Here is a 20651-nt window from a genome sequence, read left to right as displayed (position 1 = left end):
CATCAATTTGCATAGCAGGCCCTCATGCCAAATTTTGTAAAATGTTTTTTTTTAAATCAACAAAGCATGAGAAGACTTTGCCTTTGTTTTGGTTTGTTTGTTTGTCAAAAAATGATAATTTGGTAAAAAGCCTATTTGACATTTGCTCAGTAGATTGTTTTCACTGAGGAAATGTACAAGTATGTTGTTAATGATAATGCAGAGGATTTTCCTAAGGTTGCTGTTGACGCATATCTGACGGTAGTTTTTGTGGTCAAATTTGTCTCAACTTTTGTGGATTGGGGTGATCAGTCCTTGGTTCCAAATATTGGGAAAGATGAAAGAGTTTTAGTATAGCCAACTGGAATTTGTTGTCTGTATATTTTATCATTTCATTGATGATACCGTCAACAACACATGCCTTTTTGGGTTGGATGGTTTTTATTTTGTCCTGAAGCTAATTCAAGGTAATTGAAGAATCCAGTGGGTTCTGGAAGTCTTTAGTAGTTGATTCTAAGATTTGTATGTGATCACGTATGTGATTTTGCTCTTTGATTGGAGAAGTGGTTTACCCATACATCTCCATTTTGAATAAATAATTATTCATGTTGTTGTTTATTTAGTGTTTTCCAATTTTCCCAGAAGTGGGTTGAGTCTATGGATTCTTCATTTATATTGAGCTGATGTCTGACGTGCTGTTCCTTCTTTTTCCTTAGTGTAATTCTGTATTGTTTTAGTGATTCATCATAGTGAAGGCGTAGACTCATGTTTTGCGGATCTCTATGTTTTTGGGATGACAGGTTTCTCAATTTCTTTCTTATACTTTTTCTATTCTTCATCAAACCATTTGGGGCGGCGGGGTAGCCTAGTGGTTAGTAACCAGAAGGTTGCAAGTTCAAATCCCTGAGCTGACATGGTACAAATATGTTGTTCTGCCCCTGAACTGGCAGTTAACCCACTGTTCCTAGGCCGTCATTGAAAATAAGAATTTGTTCTTAACTGACTTGCCCAGTTAAATAAAGGTAAAATAAATAAAAACAATTGTCATTTCTATTCATTTTCTTCGGTTTTCTATTTCAGATTAGCTGAGAGGTCAAATATACTGTTAAGATTTTCTACTGCCAAGTTTACATCTTCACTATTACAGTGGAACCTTTTGTCCAGGAAGTTGTCTAAAAGGGATTGAATTTGTTGTTGCCTAATTGATTTTTGGTAGGTATCCAAACTACTTTCCTTCCATCTTAATATTACTCTTTCTTTGGCTTTGATGCCTCATGATTGAGGCTGTTCAAATAGACTGTGATTTTGCAGTGGTCTGACAGGGGTGTCAGTGGGCTGACTGAATGCTCTGAGAGACTCTGGGTTGAGGTCAGTAATAAGGTAGTCTGCAGTACTATTTACAAGAGATGAGCTATGGGTGTACCTACCATAGGAGTCCCCTCAAAGCCTACCATTGACTATGTACATACCCAGCATCCAACAGAGCTGCAGGAGTTGTGACCCGTTTTTGTTGGTTATGTTGTCATAGTTGTGCCTAGGGGGGCATATGGGGGAGGGAATGCTGGCTTCTCCAGGCAGGTGTTTGTCCCCCTGTGTGCTGAGGGTGTCAGGTTCATGTCCGGTTCTGGCATTTAGGAAAATAAGAACAATCCGAAATTCCTTTTTGATACTGTCGCAAAGCTAACTAAAAAGCAGCATTCCCGAAGAGAGGATGGCTTTCACTTTAGCAGTGATAAATTCATGAACTTCTTTGAGGAAAAGATTATGATTATTAGAAAGCAAATTACGGACTCCTCTTTAAACCTGCGTATTCCTCCAAACCTCAGTTGTCCTGAGTCTGCACAACTCTGGCAGGACCTAGGATCAAGAGAGACGCTCAAGTGTTTTAGTACTATATCTCTTGACACAATGATGAAAATAATCATGGCCTCTAAACCTTCAAGCTGCATACTGGACCCTATTCCAACTAAACTACTGAAAGAGCTGCTTCCTGTGCTTGGCCCTCCTATGTTGAACATAATAAATGGCTCTCTATCCACTGGATGTGTACCAAACTCACTAAAAGTGGCAGTAATAAAGCCTCTCTTGAAAAAGCCAAACCTTGACCCAGAAAATATAAAAAACTATCTGCCTATATCGAATCTTCCATTCCTCTCAAACATTTTAGAGAAGGCTGTTGCGCAGCAACTCACTGCTTTCCTGAAGACAAACAATGTATACGAAATGCTTCAGTCTGGTTTTAGACCCCATCATAGCACTGAGACGGCACTTGTGAAGGTGGTAAATGACATTTTAATGGCATCGGACCGAGGCTCTGCATCTGTCCTCGTGCTCCGAGACCTTAGTGCTGCTTTTGATACCATCGATCACCACATTCTTTTGGAGAGATTGGAAACCCAAATTGGTCTACACGGACATGTTCTGGCCTGGTTCAGATCTTATCTGTCGGAAAGATATCAGTTTGTCTCTGTGAATGGTTTGTCCTCTGACAAATCAACTGTAAATTTCGGTGTTCCTCAAGGTTCCGTTTTAGGACCACCATTGTTTTCACTATACATTTTACCTCTTGGGGATGTTATTCGAAAACATAATGTTAACTTTCACTGCTATGCGGATGACACACAGCTGTACATTTCAATGAAACATGGTGAAGCCCCAAAATTGCCCTCGCTAGAAGCATGTGTTTCAGACATAAGGAAGTGGATGGCTGCAAACTTTCTACTATTAAACTCGGACAAAACAGAGATGCTTGTTCTAGGTCCCAAGAAACAAAGAGATCTTCTGTTGAATCTGACAATTAATCTTAATGGTTGCACAGTCGTCTCAAATAAAACTGTGAAGGACCTCGGCGTTACTCTGGACCCTGATCTCTCTTTTGAAGAACATATCAAGACCATTTCGAGGACAGCTTTTTTCCATCTACGTAATATTGCAAAAATCTGAAACTTTATGTCCAAAAATGATGCAGAAAAATTAATCCATGCTTTTGTCACTTCTAGGTTAGACTACTGCAATGCTCTACTTTCCGGCTACCCGGATAAAGCACTAAATAAACTTCAGTTAGTGCTAAATACGGCTGCTAGAATCCTGACTAGAACCAAAAAAATTGATCATATTACTCCAGTGCTAGCCTCTCTACACTGGCTTCCTGTCAAAGCAAGGGCTGATTTTAAGGTTGTACTGCTAACCTACAAAGCATTACATGGGCTTGCTCCTACCTATATCTCTGATTTGGTCCTGCCGTACATACCTACACGTACGCTACGGTCACAAGACGCAGGCCTCCTAATTGTCCCTAGAATTTCTAAGCAAACAGCTGGAGGCAGGGCTTTCTCCTATAGAGCTCAATTTTTATGGAACGGTCTGCCTACCCATGTCAGAGAAGCAAACTCGGTCTCAACCTTTAAGTCTTTACTGAAGACTCATCTCTTCAGTGGGTCATATGATTGAGTGTAGTCTGGCCCAGGAGTGGGAAGGTGAACGGAAAGGCTCTGGAGCAACGAACCGCCCTTGCTGTCTCTGCCTGGCCGGTTCCCCTCTTTCCACTGGGATTCTCTGCCTCTAACCCTATTACAGGGGCTGAGTCACTGGCTTACTGGGGCTCTCTCATGCCGTCCCTGCAGGGGGTGCGTCACCTGAGTGGGTTGATTCACTGTTGTGGTCATCCTGTCTGGGTTGGCGCCCCCCCCCCACACTTGGGCTGTGCCGTGGCGGAGATCTTTGTGGGCTATACTCAGCCTTGTCTCAGGATGGTAAGTTGGTGGTTGAAGATATCCCTCTAGTGGTGTGGGGGCTGTGCTTTGGCAAAGTGGGTGGGGTTATATCCTTCCTGTTTGGCCCTGTCCGGGGGTGTCCTCGGATGGGGCCACAGTGTCACCTGTCCCCTCCTGTCTCAGCCTCCAGTATTTATGCTGCAGTAGTTTGTGTCGGGGGGCTAGGGTCAGTTTGTTATATCTGGAGTACTTCTCCTGTCCTATTCGGTGTCCTGTGTGAATCTAAGTGTGCGTTCTCTAATTCTCTCCTTCTTTCTTTCTCTCTCTCGGAGGACCTGAGCCCTAGGACTATGCCCCAGGACTACCTGACATGATGACTCCTTGCTGTCCCCAGTCCACCTGGCCATGCTGCTGCTCCAGTTTCAACTGTTCTGCCTTACTATTATTCGACCATGCTGGTCATTTATGAACATTTGAACATCTTGGCCATGTTCTGTTATAATCTCCACCCGGCACAGCCAGATGAGGACGGGCCACCCCACATATGCTCTCTCTAATTCTCTCTTTCTTTCTCTCTCTCGGAGGACCTGAGCCCTAGGACCGTGCCCCAGGACTACCTGACATGATGACTCCTTGCTGTCCCCGGTCCACTTGACTGTGCTGCTGCTCCAGTTTCAACTGTTCTGCCTTGTTATTATTCGACCATGCTGGTCATTTATGAACATTTGAACATCTTGGCCTTGTTCTGTTATAATCTCCACCCGGCACAGCCAGAAGAGGACTGGCCACCCCACATAGCCTGGTTCCTCTCTAGGTTTCTTCCTAGGTTTTGGCCTTTCTAGGGAGTTTTTCCTAGCCACCGTGCTTCTACACCTGCATTGCTTGCTGTTTGGGGTTTTAGGCTGGGTTTCTGTACAGCACTTTGAGATATCAGCTGATGTACGAAGGGCTATATAAATAAATTTGATTTGATTTGATTTGATTTGGTCCATCTCCTCCATACCAGGTTTCTTGTAGGATGACAATGTCTGTATTTCTGATTTCTGAAGTCCTGGTTCCTACTCTTTAGGTCAAAGGCAGATGAACTCAGGGCTTGGATATTCCAGGATGAGATAGTGAAGGCTTTGTGCTCCATAAAGTGTCCAATGTTGTTGGTCGTGCGTGGGTGTGTTTGGTCTCAGACTAGTAAGTATGATTAGAGCCTGGTACATGCCATTGGCTTGGGTGAGTGTAAGAGTGGGGGTTGGGCCTGTTTGCCTGCTCACGGCCTGGGCGTATGTGTGACTTCCATGTTGAGGCCCTCCTTGCGGCGATGGGGTGCATGGGGTGGGCAGGAGGGGCATAGGTCTCATCTGAGGAGGCCTAAATTGTGTGTGGGCATGGTTGACTTGGGGCGGGTGTTGATTGGTCGGGGTGGGGGTGTGTATGTGGCTGGTGGTGTTGTGGTCTGGATGTAGGTCCTCTCGGCGTGGGTCCTCTATGTGTAGGTCCGGGGGGGGTGTTCCGCAGGTCTGGGAGAGTGTCTCGCTTGTCTGGGCGGGGTCTGTTTCTCTCTGTCTCGCTCTCTCCATTTCTCCTTCTTTACCTTTTTTCTCTCTTTCTCTGTCCCTCTCTCCTTCTCTCTGTAACAGCTGGTTAGTAGTGGGACATTGTGAACATCCTGTTTTAATGGCAGCTTGTTTGGGACAGCAGGCAGCAGATACAGTAACTTTTATTTATGGGATCTCATTCAGGAAGCCTGAAACAGCAGAAAACCTTTTGGAATGGAGGAGGTGTACCTGAGGTCATTTTCCCTTTCCTATTGAAAACGCACTCTTCCGTTTGTTCCTGAACACGACCCAGGAGCCCACGGGAGCACTTGTGCATGCTGGGCCGTGGGAGCAGGCCCCGCTGGATCTGATTAGCCCAGTCTGAGCTGACAAATCTAATAACACACACACACACACACACACACACACACACACACACACACACACACACACACACACACACACACACACACACACACACACACACACACACACACACTCCCCTTGTACCGGTATGTGGAATCCATCCTGAGGAATTGTGGTCTTCAGAATGACAGGAACGATGAAACACTAAAGGGAGGTGAGAGGGAGGGAGAGAAAAGAGAAGTCAGTTGAATGAGTGATGTTTTTCCAGGGAGCTGTGTCACTCCACTTTTTTAACCTCATTCATTTGGCCAACGAAGCTTACAGGCTCAACCCTTTCTTCATTATTACACCACATCACAGACACACACACACACGCATGCACGCACATGCACACACACAATAGTTCTGAGTTGTATTTGGAGTGTTGTTACATAGAGTAGTGTTCTGACTGGTTTTGCCCTGTGGAGGACAGACTGCCAAGCAAGAGGGAAGGAGACAGAGTGAGAGAGAAAGTGGGAGAAGGAAAAATAATTGGATGAAGGGAAGGAGGTAGAGAGAGGGATAGAGAGAGAGAGGGAGAGAGAGAGGGAGAGAGAGAGAGAGAGAGAGAGGGATAGAGAGAGAGAGGGAGAGACGCAGAGAGAGAGGGAGAGACGCAGAGAGAGAGGGAGAGACGCAGAGAGAGGTTGGGAGAGGGAGAGAGAGGGAGGGAGATAGATGTAGATAGAGGTAGATAGAGGGAGAGAGAGGTAAAGAGAGGGAGGTGGAGAGTAGAAGAGAGGGGTAGAGAGAGAGAGAGAGAGAGAGAGAGAGAGAGAGAGAGAGAGAGAGAGAGAGAGAGAGAGAGGAGAGGTAGAGAGGGACAAAGAGTGAGAGGGAGGTAGATAGAGGTAGAGAAATGGAGAGAGAGGGAGGGAAGGAGAGAGAGGGAGGGAGATAGATGTAGATAGAGGTAGATAGAGGGAGAGGTGGAGAGGGGAAGAGAGGGGGAGAGAGAAGTATGAGAGGTAGAGAGGGAGAGAGGGACAAAGAGTGAGAAGGATGTAGATAGAGGTAGAGAGGTAGAGAGGGACAAAGAGTGAGAAGGAGGTAGATAGAGGTAGAGAAAAGGAGAGAGGGAGAGGGAGAGAGAAGGAGAGAGGTGACTGGCCAGACCAGAAGGATGAAAACACAGTGGTAGGTTTCACCTGGTGGTTAAATGATCCAGTTGATGCTGCACTCGCCTCTGATCTCTTCTTCTGCTCTTACATCAGCGAACAGCAAGGGACCAGTTTGCCTTTAGTAATGGAATATATGGGACAGAGAGAGAGGGGAAAGGAGAGAGAGAGAAGTGGAGGTAGGGAAGCAGGACAGGGCAAGTGAAATAACTAAATTGTACCTCTGAGGATGCACAGATACAAACATAGATGCGGGGCTCAGGTCCCCTCTCTTTTCAGTTTCCCTTTAGTCCTTTCCCTCTCTTTTCTCTGTTTCCCTTTAGTCCTTTCCCTCTCTTTTCTCTGTTTCCCTTTAGTCCTTTCCCTCTCTTTTCTCTGTTTCCCTTTAGTCCTTTCCCTCTCTTTTCTCTGTTTCCCTTTAGTCCTTTCCCTTGCTCTCTTTTTTCCTTTTGTTCTCTCTGTTTCTTTTGTCATTCTCTTTTCCACGTTCTTCTGTTCTGTTGTTCTTCCATGTCTTTAGTTCATCTTTCCCTTCTCTTTTCTCTGTTTCTCTATCTCCATGTTGTTCCATTTGTTCTCTATCTCCATGTCCTTTCTCCCTTCCATCTTTTATTTCTGTTTCCCTTTATCTCCATGTTCTTCCATGTCTTCTTTTCTGTTCTTCCATGTTTCTCCCATTTAGTCCTTTCCATGTTGTTCTCTTTTCTCCATGTTTCCCTTTATCTCCATTTCCCTCTCTTTCTCTGTTTCCCTTTAGTCCTTTCCTATCTCCATGTTCTTCCATGTCGTTCTCTCCATTTTCTCTGTTTTCCCTTTCTCCATGTCCTTTCCTATCTCCATCTTCCATTTCTCTGTTTCCATGTTATGTCCTTTCCTCCATGTTGTTCCATTTTTCTCTGTTTCCCTTTATCTCCATGTTCCCATGTCGTTCTCTTTGTTCTTCCATGTTTCCCTTTTCTTCCAGTCCTTTCTCCATGTTCTTCCATCGTTCTCTATCTCTGTTCTTCCATGTCTTTATCTCCATGTTCTTCCATCTTCTCTTCTCCATGTTCTTCCATGTCGTTCTCTATCTACATGTTCTTCCATTTCCTATCTCCATGTTCTTCCATCTGTTCTCTATCTCCATGTTCTTCCATGTCGTTCTCTATCTCCATGTTCTTCCATGTTTCTCTATCTGTTCTTCCATGTCTTCTCTATCTCCATGTTCTTCCATGTCGTTCTCTCTTTCTTCCATGTTTCCCATGTTCTTCCAGTTCTCTTTCTCCATGTTCTTCCATGTCGTTCTCTGTTCTTCCATGTCGTTTATCTCCATGTTCTTCCATTTCTCCTCCATGTTCTTCCATGTCGTTCTCTATTTCTCCATGTTGTTCCATGTCCTGTTCCGTTCTCTATCTCCATCTGTTTCTCTTCTCCATGTCCTTCGTTCTCTATCTCCATGTTGTTCCATGTCTTCTGTCTTCTCCATGTTGTTCCATGTCGTTCTCTATCTCCATGTTGTTCCATGTTTCTCTATCTTCCATGTTCTTTTGTTCATGTCGTTCTCTATCTCCATGTTCCATTCCATCTCCATTTCTCTATCTCCATGTTCTTCCATGTTTCTCTTTCTCCATGTTGTTCCATTTCCTATCTCCATGTTCTTCCATGTTGTTCCTATCTCCATGTTTTCCATAATTTCCATGTTTCCCATGTTGTTCCATGTTCTCTATCTCCATGTTCTTCCATGTCATCTCCATGTTGTTCCATGTCGTTCTCTATCTCCATGTTCTTCCATGTCGTTCTCTATCTCCCATGTTCTTCTCCATGTTCTTCCATGTCGTTCTCTATCTCCATGTTCTTCCATGTTGTTCCATGTTTCTCTATCTCCATGTTGTTCTCTATCTCCATGTTGTTCCATGTCTTATCTCCATGTTGTTCCATGTCGTTCTCTATTTCCATGTTGTTCTTCCATGTCCATGTTCTCTATCTCCATGTTGTTCCATGTCGTTCCATGTTTGTTCTCTATCTCCATGTTGTTCCATGTCGTTCTCCATGTACTATCTCCATGTTTGTTCTTATCTCCATGTTGTTCCATGTCGTTCTCTATCTCCATGTTGTTCCATGTCGTTCTCTATCTCCATGTTCTTCCATGTCGTTCTCTATCTCCATGTTCTTCCATGTCGTTCTCTATCTCCATGTTCTTCCATGTCGTTCTCTATCTCCATGTTGTTCCATGTCGTTCTCTATCTCCATGTTGTTCCATGTCGTTCTCTATCTCCATGTTGTTCCATGTCGTTCCCTATCTCTGGTCGGGAGACGTCAAATAACCAGATACAATTAGTGAGAAAAAATCGATACAGTTACATATACACATCATTTAGAAAATATCACAAGATTATTTTTGTTCTCGTTGGGTCTACCAGCACCAAAACTCCAGTATTTCTCCTTCACAGCTTCTTCTCCATCTTCTTTTTAAACAGGGAGCCAAATTGTTTCCAGCACTTTTATTTCCCTGACTGATGAAAACAAATAGTCTCATGTCTCTTTGCAGCAAACATATGGTGACAATATATTTGGAACATCGAATCACAATAAAATCACATAAAATCTAATCAAATGTTATTTGTTACATGCGCCAAATACAACCTTACCCTGAAATGCCTACTTACAAGCTCTTAACCAACAATGCAGTTTTAAGAAATCACTCCAACAAAACAAATGAAGAGATAAGAAAAACAAATAAAGAGCAGCAGTTAATATCAATAGTAGGGCTATATGCAGGGGGTACCGGTACAGAGTCAATGTGGGGGGCACCGGTGTCGAGGTAATTGAGGTAATAATGTACATGTAGGTTGAGTTATTAAAATGTGCATAGATAATAACAGAGAGTAGCAGCAGAATAGAAGAGGGTGGGGCTGGGGGGGGGCAATGCAAATCGTCTCGGTAGCCATTTGAGGAGTCAGGAGTCTTATGGCTTGGGAGTAGAAGCTGTTTAGAAGCCCTTTGGACCTAGACTTGGCGCTCCGGTACAGCTTGCCGTGCGGTAGCAGAGAGAACAGGCTGTAACTCGGATGGCTGGAGTCTTTGACAAATTTTAGGGCCTTCCTCTGACTGGTATAGAGGTCCTGGATGGCAGGAAGCTTGGCCCTAGTGATGTACTGGGCCATTCGTACTACCCTCTGAAGTGCCTTGCAGTCGGAGGCTGAGCAGTTGCCATACCAGGCAGTGATGCAACCAGTCAGAATGCTCTTGACGGTGCAGCTGTAATACATTTTGAGGACCTGAGGACCCATGCCAAATCTCTGCAGTCTCCTGAGGAAACGAATAGGTTTAGTCGAGCCCTCTTCACGACTGCCTTGGTGTGCTTGGACCATGTTAATTTGTTGGTGATGTGGACACCAAGGAACTCTACTGCAGCCCCGTCGATGAGAATGAGGGTGTGCTCAGTCCTCATTTCCTGTGGTCCACAATCATCTTTGTCTTGATCACGTTGAGGGAGAGGTTGTTGTCTTTGCACCACATGGTCAGGTCTCTGACCTCCTCCATATTGGCTGTCTCATCCTTGTCGGTGATCAGGTCTGCCACTGTTGTGTCATCAGCAAACGTAATGATGGTGTTGGAGTTGTGTCTGGCAAATAAGTCATGAGTGAACAGGGAGTACAGGAGGGGACTGAGCACACACCCCTCCAGGGGCCCCCGCGTTGAGAATCAGCTTGTCAGGTGTGTTTTTACCTACCCTCACCACCTGGGGGAGGCCCGTCAGAAAGTCCAGGATCCTGTTGCAGAGGGAGGTGTATCGTCCCAGGGTCCTTAGATTAGTCATGAGCTTTGAGGGCACTATCGTGTTGAATGCTGTAGTCAATGAATAGCATTCTCACATAGGTGTTCCTTTTGTCCAGGTGGGAATGGGCAGTGTGGAGTGCAATAGAGATTGCATTATCGGTGGATCTGTTAGTGTGGTATGCAAATTGGATTGGGTCTAAGGTTTCTGGGATAATGGTGTTGATGTGAGCCACGACCAGCCTTTCAAAGCATTTCATGGCTACAGACGTGATTGCTTCAGGTTGGTAGTCATTTATCAAATCAAATCAAATTTTATTTTTATTTGTCACATACACATGGTTAGCAGATGTTAATGCGAGTGTAGTGAAATGCTTGTGCTTCTAGTTCCGACAATGCAGTAATAACCAACAAGTAATCTCGCTAACAATTCCAAAACTACTACCTTATAGACACAAGTGTAAGGGGATAAAGAATATGTACATAAAGATATATGAGTGAGTGATGGTACAGAGCGGCATAGGCAAGATACAGTAGATGGTATTGAGTGCAGTATATACATATGAGATGAGTATGTAAACAAAGTGGTATAGTTAAAGTGGCTAGTGATACATGTATTACATAAAGATGCAGTAGATGATATAGAGTACAGTATATACATATACATATGAGATGAATAATGTCGGGTATGTAAACATTATATTAGGTAGCATTGTTTAAAGTGGCTTGTGATATATTTTACATCATTTCCCATCAATTCCCATTATAAAAGTGGCTGGAGTTGAGTCAGTGTGTTGGCAGCAGCCACTCAATGTTAGTGGTGGCTGTTTAACTGTCTGATGGCCTTGAGATAGAAGCTGTTTTTCAGTCTCTCGGTCCCAGCTTTGATGCACCTGTACTGACCTCGCCTTCTGGATGATAGCGGGATGAACAGGCAGTGGCTCGGGTGGTTGTTGTCCTTGATGATCTTTATGGCCTTCCTGTGACATCGGGTGGTGTAGGTGTAGGTCACCTTAGTGTTCTTGGGCACAGGGACTATGCTGGTCTTCTTGAAACATGTTGGTATTACAGACTCAGGCAGGGAGATGTTGAAACTGGCAGTGAAGACACTTGCCAGTTGGTCAGCGCATGCTTAGAGTACACATCCTGGCAATCCGTCTGGTCCTGCGGCCTGTTTAAAGGTCTTACTCACATCGGCTGCAGAGAGAATGATCACAGTCGTCCGGAACAGCTGATGCTCTCATGCATGTTTCAGTGTTAATGTCACGGTTTTCATGTGGTGAAGGAGAGTCGGACCAAACTGCAGCGTGTATATTGCGATCCATGTTTAATCACACAACGTAACACGAATCCAAAACACAAACTCTACAAAACAATAAACGTAGTGAAAACCGAAACAGCCTTAACTGGTGAAAACTAACACAGACTAAGGACATCAAGACACTCAGGACAATCACCACAACAAACTCAAAGAATATGGCTGCCTAAATATGGTTCCCAATCAGAGACAACGATAAGCACCTGCCTCTGATTGAGAACCACTCCAGACAGCCATAGACTTTGCTAGATAACCCCACTAGCGACAATCCCAAATACATACACACCAAACCCCAAGACAAAACACACCACAATACAAAAACTCCATGCCACACCCTGGCCTGACCCAATACATGAAGAAAAACACAAAATACTTAGACCAGGGCGTGACAGAACCCCCCTTAAGGTGCGGACTCCCGAACGCACCTCAAAACAATAGGGAGGGTCCGGGTGGGCGTCTGTCCATGGTGGCGGCTCTGGCGCGGGACGTGGAACCCACTCAGTCAATGTCTTAGTCCCCTCTCCTCGCGTCCCTGGATAGACCACCCTCGCCGTCGACCATGGCCTAGTAGTCCTCACCCAGAACCCCACTGGACTGAGGAGCAGATCGGGACTGAGGCAGCTCGGGACTGAGGGGAAGCTCGGGAGTGAGAGAAAGCTCGGGAGTGAGAGAAAGCTCAGGAGTGAGAGGAAGCTCAGGAGTGAGAGGAAGCCCAGGCAGGTTGATGGATCTACCAGATCCTGGCTTGCTGGTGGTTCTGGCAGATCCTGGCTGACTGGCGGATCCTGGCTGACTAGCAGATCTGGCAGATCCTGGCTGACTGGTGGATCCTGGCTGACTGGTGGATCCTGGCTGACTGGCGGATCCTGGCTGACTGGCAGATCCTGGCCGACTGGCGGATCCTGGCTGACTAGCAGATCTGGCAGATCCTGGCTGACTGGCGGATCCTGGCTGACTGGTGGATCCTGGCTGACTGGCGGATCCTGGCTGACTGGCGGATCCTGGCCGACTGGCAGATCCTGGCCGACTGGCAGATCCTGGCCGACTGGCAGATCCTGGCCGACTGGCAGATCCTGGCCGACGGGCACTTCTGGTGGATCCTGGCTGACTGGTGGATCTAACTGATCCTGACAGACTGGCGACGCTGGGCAGACTGGCGGCGCTGGGCAGACTGGTGGCGCTGGGCAGAGGGGCTCTGGCACCTCTGGGCTGAGGAGCTCTGGCGCCGGACAGGCGGGAGACTCCGGCAGCGGCGCCGGACAGGCGGGAGACTCCGGCAGCGCAGGAGAGGAGAAAGGCTCCGACAGCGCAGGAGAGGCGAGGCGCACTGTAGGCCTGATGCGTGGTGCTGGCACTGGTGGTACTGGGCCGAGGACACGCACAGGAAGCCTGGTGCGGGGAGCTGCTACCGGAGGGCTGGGGTGTGGAGGTGGTACTGGATAGACCGGACCGTGCAGGCGCACTGGAGCTCTTGAGCACCGAGCCTGCCCAACCTTACCTGGTTGAATACTCTCGGTCGCCCTGCCAGTGCGGCGAGGTGGAATAGCCCATACTGGGCTATGTAGGCGAACCAGAGACACCGAGCGCAAGGCTGGTGCCATGTAAGCCGGCCCAAGGAGACGCACTGGGGACCAGATGCGTAGAGCCGGCTTCATGGCATTTGGCTCGACGCTCAATCTACCCGCACTGGGGACACCACTGAGCACCACTGCATAACACGGTGCCTGCCCGGTCTCTCTAGCCCCCCGGTAAGCACAGGGAGTTTGCGCAGGTCTCCTAACTGGCGTTGCCATACTCCCTGTACGACCCCCCCCCAATAAATTTTTGGGGCTGATTCCCGGGCTTCCGTCCGCGGCGTCGTGCTTGCTTCGCCAACCTCATTCTCCTGTAACCCTCTTCGCACTGCTCCATCGAATCCCAGGCGGGCTCCGGCACTCTCCCTGGGTCGACCGCCCACCTGTCTATCTCCTCCCAAGAAGTATAGTCCATACTGTACTCCTCTTTGGGCTGCTCCTGTTTCCTCTTCTTCTGCTCCACCTTTGGGCGGCTACACTCCCCTGGTTTAGCCCAGGGTCCTCTCCCGTCAAGGATTTCCTCCCATGTCCAGAAATCCTTAATACGCAGCTCCTCTTTGGGCTGCTCCTGCCTGTTGACACGCTGCTTGGTCCGTTTACGGTGGGTGATTCTGTCACGGTTTTCATGTGGTGAAGGAGAGTCGGACCAAACTGCAGCGTGTATATTGCGATCCATGTTTAATCACACAACGTAACACAAATCCAAAACACAAACTCTACAAAACAATAAACGTAGTGAAAACCGAAACAGCCTTAACTGGTGCAAACTAACACAGACTAAGGACATCAAGACACTCAGGACAATCACCCACGACAAACTCAAAGAATATGGCTGCCTAAATATGGTTCCCAATCAGAGACAACGATAAGCACCTGCCTCTGATTGAGAACCACTCCAGACAGCCATAGACTTTGCTAGATAACCCCACTAGCTACAATCCCAAATACATACACACCAAACCCCAAGACAAAACACACCACAATACAAAAACTCCATGCCACACCCTGGCCTGACCCAATACATGAAGAAAAACACAAAATACTTAGACCAGGGCGTGACAGTTACTTGCCTCGAAGCGAGCATAGAAGTTATTTCGCTAGTCTGGTAGGCTCGTATCACTGAGCAGCTCTCGGCTGTGTAATAGTTTGAAAGCCCTGCCACAACTGACGAGTGTTGGAACCAGTGTAGTGCGATTCAATCTTAGTCCTGTATTGACTCTTAGCCTGTTTGATGGTTCGTCGTAGGTCATAGAGGGATTTCTTATAAGCTTCCAGAGTAGAGTCCTGCTCCTTGAAAGCGGTAGCTCTACCCTTTATCTCAGTGTGAATGTTTCCTGTCATCCATGGCTTCTGGTTGGCGTATGTACGTACAGTCACTGTGGGCACAACGTCCTCAATGCACTTATTGATAAAGCCGTGACTGATGTGATATACTCCTCAATGCCATTGGAAGAATCCCGGAACATTTTCCAGTCTGTGCTTGCAAAACAGTCCTGTTGTTGTCCTGACGTTGTATTAGTTAATGACGACTGCTGCTCATCGAATGATTAACCTGTTGAGTGTAGGGGGCAATATTTTGATGTTTGGATGAAAAACGTACCCAATTGAAACGGCCTATTTCTCAGGCCCAGAATCTAGAATATGCATGTAATTGTCAGATTAGGATAGAAAACACTCTAAAGTTTCCAAAACTATCAAAATATTGTCTGTTAGTATAACAGAACTGATATTGCAGGCAAAACCTGAGGAAAATCCAACCAGGAAGTGCATAAGAGAAACGAATCTCCCTGTTCCCTATGGCTTCCACGTGGTGTGAACAGTCTTTAGACATAGTTTCAGCCTTTTATTCTGAAAAAATGAGTGAGAACGATCACATCGTGTTAGTCGGTGGCTTGGTGCCAGCAGAGTTTTGCATGCACAACAGCTTGGAGCAGACATTTTCTCTCTCTCTCCTATTGAAAAAGCTACAGTCCGGTTAAAATATTATCGATTATTTATTGTAAAAACAGCCAGAACATTTATTGTGTAACTGGGAGTCTCGTGAGTGCAAACATCCAAAGATCATCAAAGGTAAGTGATTGATTTTATTGCTTTTCTGATTTTCGTGACCAATCTACTTTGCTGCTAGCTGTTTGTAATGTTTTGTCTGCTGAGAGAGATGTCCTAACATAAACTTTGGATAGCTTTTGCTGTAAAGCTTTTTTTAAATCTGACACGCCAGGTGGATTAACAACAAGCTAAGCTGTGTTTTGCTATATTGCACTTGTGATTTCATGAAAATGAAATATTTTTAGTAATTTAATTTGAATTTGGCGCTCTGCAAATCAGCAGATGTTGACGAAAATGATCCCGCTAAAGGGATGGGTGCACCAAGAAGTTAATATCTACTTAGAGCGCTTTCATCTGTATTTTTCGTAGCTGTCTACGTACCACCACAGACCGATGCTGGCACTAAAACTGCACTAAATATGCAGGGAAACTTAAATCAGTTTTACCTCATTTCTATCATCATGTTAAATGTGCCCCCAGATAAAATGAATCACTAACCTTTGATGATCTTCATCAGATGACACTCATAGGACTTCATGTTACACGATAGATATATGTTATGTTCGATAAAGTTAATATTTATATAAAAAAATCTCAGTTTACATTGGCGCGTTATGTTTAGTAATGTTTTGCTTCCAAAACATCCGGTGATTTTGCAGAGAGCCACAGAGAGCCTCTCAATTTTGTGGCTCTCTGCAAAATAAACATTGCAAAATAAACATTGCTATGTCACGTCCTGACCATAGAAAGCCTGTATTTTCTATGGTAGAGTAGGTCAGGGCGTGACTAGGGGTGTTTAGTCTAGTTTATTATTTCTTTGTGTGGTTCTAGGTTTATTTTTCTATGTTGGTGTTTGTGTATGATTCCCAATTAGAGGCAGCTGGTAATCATTGTCTCTAATTGGGGATCATACTTAAATTGCATTTTTTCCACCTGTGGGTTATAGGATATTGACTATGGATAGTTGCCTGCTAGCACTATTGTTAGCTTCATGTTTCGTTTGAGATTGTTTTGTTTTGCTATGAGTTTCACTTAGTAATAAAAAGATGTGGAACTCGAAGTACGCTGCCCCTTGGTTCACTTATTATGGCAATCGGGACGTGATAAAAGATAGAAGTGTTATGCATGCAATTATAGATCCACTTCTCATTAATGCAACCGCTGTGTCAGATTTTTTTTTTAAATTACGGAAAAAGCACACCATGCAATAATCTGAGTACAGTGCTCAGAGACCAAAACAAGCCATACAGATACCCGCCCTGATACCCTGTTGTGGAGATAACAGAAGTCAGAAATAGCATTATACATATTCACTTACCTTTGATCTTTATCAGAATGCAGGAATCCCAGGAATCCCAGTTCCACAATAAATGCTGTTTTGTTCGATAAAGCCATCACTTATGTCCAAATACCTCCTTTTTGTTCGCACGTTTAGTTCACAAATCCAAAGTCATGAGGCACGAGCATGAGGTCCAGACGAAAAGTCAAAAAGTTCCATTACAGTTCGTAGAAACATGTCAAACGATGTATAGAATCAATCTTTAGGATGTTTTTAACACAATTCTTAAATAATATTCCAATCGGAGAATTCTTTTGTTTTTAGAAATGCAATGGAACGCAGCTAACTCTCACGGGAACGCACGAGACTGAGCTCATGGCACTCTGCCAGACCTCTGGTTGAAACAGCTCTCATTCTCTCCTCCACAGTAGAAGCCTCAAACAATGTTCTAAAGAATGTTGACATCTAGTGGAAGCCTTAGGAAGTGCAATCAAACCAAATTTACACTATCTTGGATAGGCAAAGAGTTGAAAAACTACAAACCTCAGATTTCCCACTTCTTGGTTGGATTTTTCTCATGCTCTTGCCTGCCATATGACTTCTGTTATACTCATAGACATCATTCACACAGTTTTAGAATCTTCAGAGTGCTTTCTATCCAAATATATGAATACCATGCATATATTAGCAACTGGGCCTGAGTAGCAGACAGTTTACTCTGGGCACCTTATTCATCCAAGCTACTCAATACTGCCCCCAGCCATAACAAGTTAAAGAAATAGATCCTAGTAAACCAACTCTAGGTATAATATCTTTAATCTAGTATATCTATGATCATTTTTTAAAAGTAGTTCATTATCCCATAGGCCACAAAGTGTGTCCTAACCTGCTCTACCACCTGCTCCACTATCCCCCCTGGTGATTCATTGTTCTGAACATGTATCAATATTGCTGCATATCTAAACAGTGTATTTGGTGAAATTAGTAAATGATCCTTATGTCAGACATTATCTTGTAGGATTGCCCCTTTCTTTTTCCACATGCCCAATTCTTTCTGGGGTGTTTGTTCTTGACTATCCTGTAACAAATCTCAAAGTCAATTGTCTTATCTTCTTTAAGATTTATCTGTATGGTTTTAATGCATATGTGCTGTCTGTGTAAATAATAACCATTCTCTCCTTTCTTATTTCGCAGGCTCTAGTCAATGCTATTATTTCGGCCTGCTGTGCAGAATAATTTCTGGGCAATAGTTCAGTGTCTAACACCTTAGTTCCTGAAACTAACTAAGGGTAACAGGGGTAAGGGTAACAACTACATTCAACAAAATCATAATTTCTCTACCTAGCGAATTTACTAAACATAAACTTAAAATAAAAGCTAAAATACCTGCTTGCCCTCCTTACTTTTCATATTTTTAAACCTAATGGAGCAGACAGTCTTTCCACAAATGAATATCCTAAAGTGAACCAAATTCTCTTCTCCTTTTATTCTTATTCTGTCTGTCATGGTATTATTTCTGTCTTCCATTTCCCGGGAGAGCCTTACACTCTGCCATCTAATCCTGTCTATAATTTAGCTATGCTGGTCTCCACTCAGTAACTGTTATCTACCCTGCTACTCCCAAACCATCAAGGTCTCAGCAGTGCGGGGGAGGACTTCTCCATCTGCCCTTCCTCCTATCTGTCTGTCGCTCTTTCTCATAACAGTCAGTATCAAATCGGGTTTCTTTTTCCAAATATTGACTAAATGTCTCACTGTCTCCCTGTTTGCACTCGTGGATTTTAGAAAAATCAACAAGTCTATGGTAGTAATCTCTAAGATTATGACATAGTTGATTACGTTTATTTCGATACTCTCAATGATCCTGGATCACCATAGATGTCATATATCCCTGTCCTGTTGGCTTAGAATATGTCCTAAATACTTAACACAAGTCTACCATTATTAAAACCTATTCTTGCTAACTGTATAACCTTATTCAACAACACAATATAATAATACTATTACATCAATTTCACAGCCTTGTTGTGTTAAATGTCTTACACTGCAGACAACAACATCTGACTACCTAATGGAAAATAAAACGTTGCTAGTTACTAAACATTAGTTCTAAGCCAAAAGAGTTTCAAAATAACCTCATGACAATTTTTTATAAACCCACATTTGTCCCTTTTTTAACACGTAATTCTCCATGAGAGTAATGTATAAAGAATCTACTCTGGTCAAAAAACAAGACAACATTTCAAATAACATAATCAGATTAAAATCACTACTCTGAAAAACTCCACTAAGAAAAAAGATTGTCCTCTTCTGGTCATAGGGAAATAGACTTAAGGAAGCCTGCCCTTAGTCAAAGGCTTTACCCTTTCTTCTCATTGGTTCAAATTACAAATATGTATAAGAACTAAAAACTCCATCATAATTATCAATTACACAAATTACCTTAAAATCAGTATTACAAATTACCTTAAATTCATTTTCCAAATGGCTTTCCTGTCCTTTTGACATTCTCAGTGATTATTACTTTATTGCCGTGTTTACACGGCGCCTCACAATCTCTAGCAAAATGACCTGGCTTGCCACAATGGGAACATTTATTCCGCTCTTTTTCTACCTCTATCCACTTTCTCAATAAGATTGCTAAATCCTGTCCTCCATATATCTCTCATCTCCGGTTAATTCCGTCTATTGTTGTTATTCTGCACAATCTATGTGTGTGTTTCTATGATTTGTTATTATCCTCAATCAATGTGTGTGTTTCTATGATTTGTTATTATCCTCAATCGATGTGTGTGTTTCTATGATTCGTTATTATCCTTAATCTATGTGTGTGCCTTACCTTTTACTCTCTATGATTATAAATACCTCCCGTTAATTTCCTCTAGGATCTTAGAATAATTGTTTTTATGACTTTGGATAGATTATTAGGTCTCACACGTATACAACACCAGAACTCTTACGATCAATAAGCTATTTCCCAGGGGTTTAAAAGTCCTAGTTAACAGCCCATTTAACCATTGTTTCTTATGACTTTTGACTGGTTAATATGTCTATCTTGGATGCAAGTAATTATCTTCTTATCCTCATTGAAAACTTTCTGTGTGTGATTTGTACTTTCTCACTCAATTACTATAGTTATTTTCCAATGTGTATTCTCTCTATGTGTGTGTACGTCCTTTCATGGAATAATCAGACCTCTTTTTCGCCCCTCCGGTAGATCTCAACTATCCCCACCAGAACTCTTACGTTCACCAGAACTCTTACGTTCGCCAGAACTCTTGTGTTTACCAGAACTCTTGCGTTCACCAGAACTCTTACATTCGCAGCCTAATATCTATTTTCACCAGGTTTCCTCTTAGGTCTCAATATTAGCTAGTTTAAATCGGCAGTGTCCACAGATGCCTAGGGTCATTACGGACGCCTCTCCCAGAACTCTTAACTTCGATTTGGATCTATGTCAAATTCCTGCCTTCCATTTGCACAGAATACTTGGTTCCCTTTAAAACATTTTTTCTCCACACAATATTCTAAAGACAGGTCACCAGACATAAACCCTTTGGATATTTCAGCGTGTAACACCCAGAGTACATTAAAATCTCTTTACATCATTTAATGCAATCAAAAAGATATTACCCCCTGTATCCGTGAATAAAGAGCACTGACCTTGGTTTTTTGCAGCTGAGGTTTCAATCTGGGTTGGATCTCGTCACCGTTTCTGTCGCATACCAGTTCATCACCGGCGTCTAAAGGACCCTCAGAAAGGGGCCAGGTCTTTAATCTACGGATATTTCATCTGCCCATGCACGGTTTCGGTGTCTCCATGGAACGACAGAAAAAGATATTGAAATCCGTCTCGAAAGGACCAAGCTTTCGTGACAATTTTCAATCCCAATGATAATAACTAACAATCAATTAAGCTTTGACCAATTCC

Source organism: Oncorhynchus keta, chromosome 18 (assembly GCF_023373465.1).
Source record: "Oncorhynchus keta strain PuntledgeMale-10-30-2019 chromosome 18, Oket_V2, whole genome shotgun sequence".
Taxonomy (NCBI): Eukaryota; Metazoa; Chordata; class Actinopteri; order Salmoniformes; family Salmonidae; genus Oncorhynchus; species Oncorhynchus keta.
The sequence above is the reverse complement of the archived record's forward strand: the minus strand, read 5'-3'. Positions refer to the sequence as shown.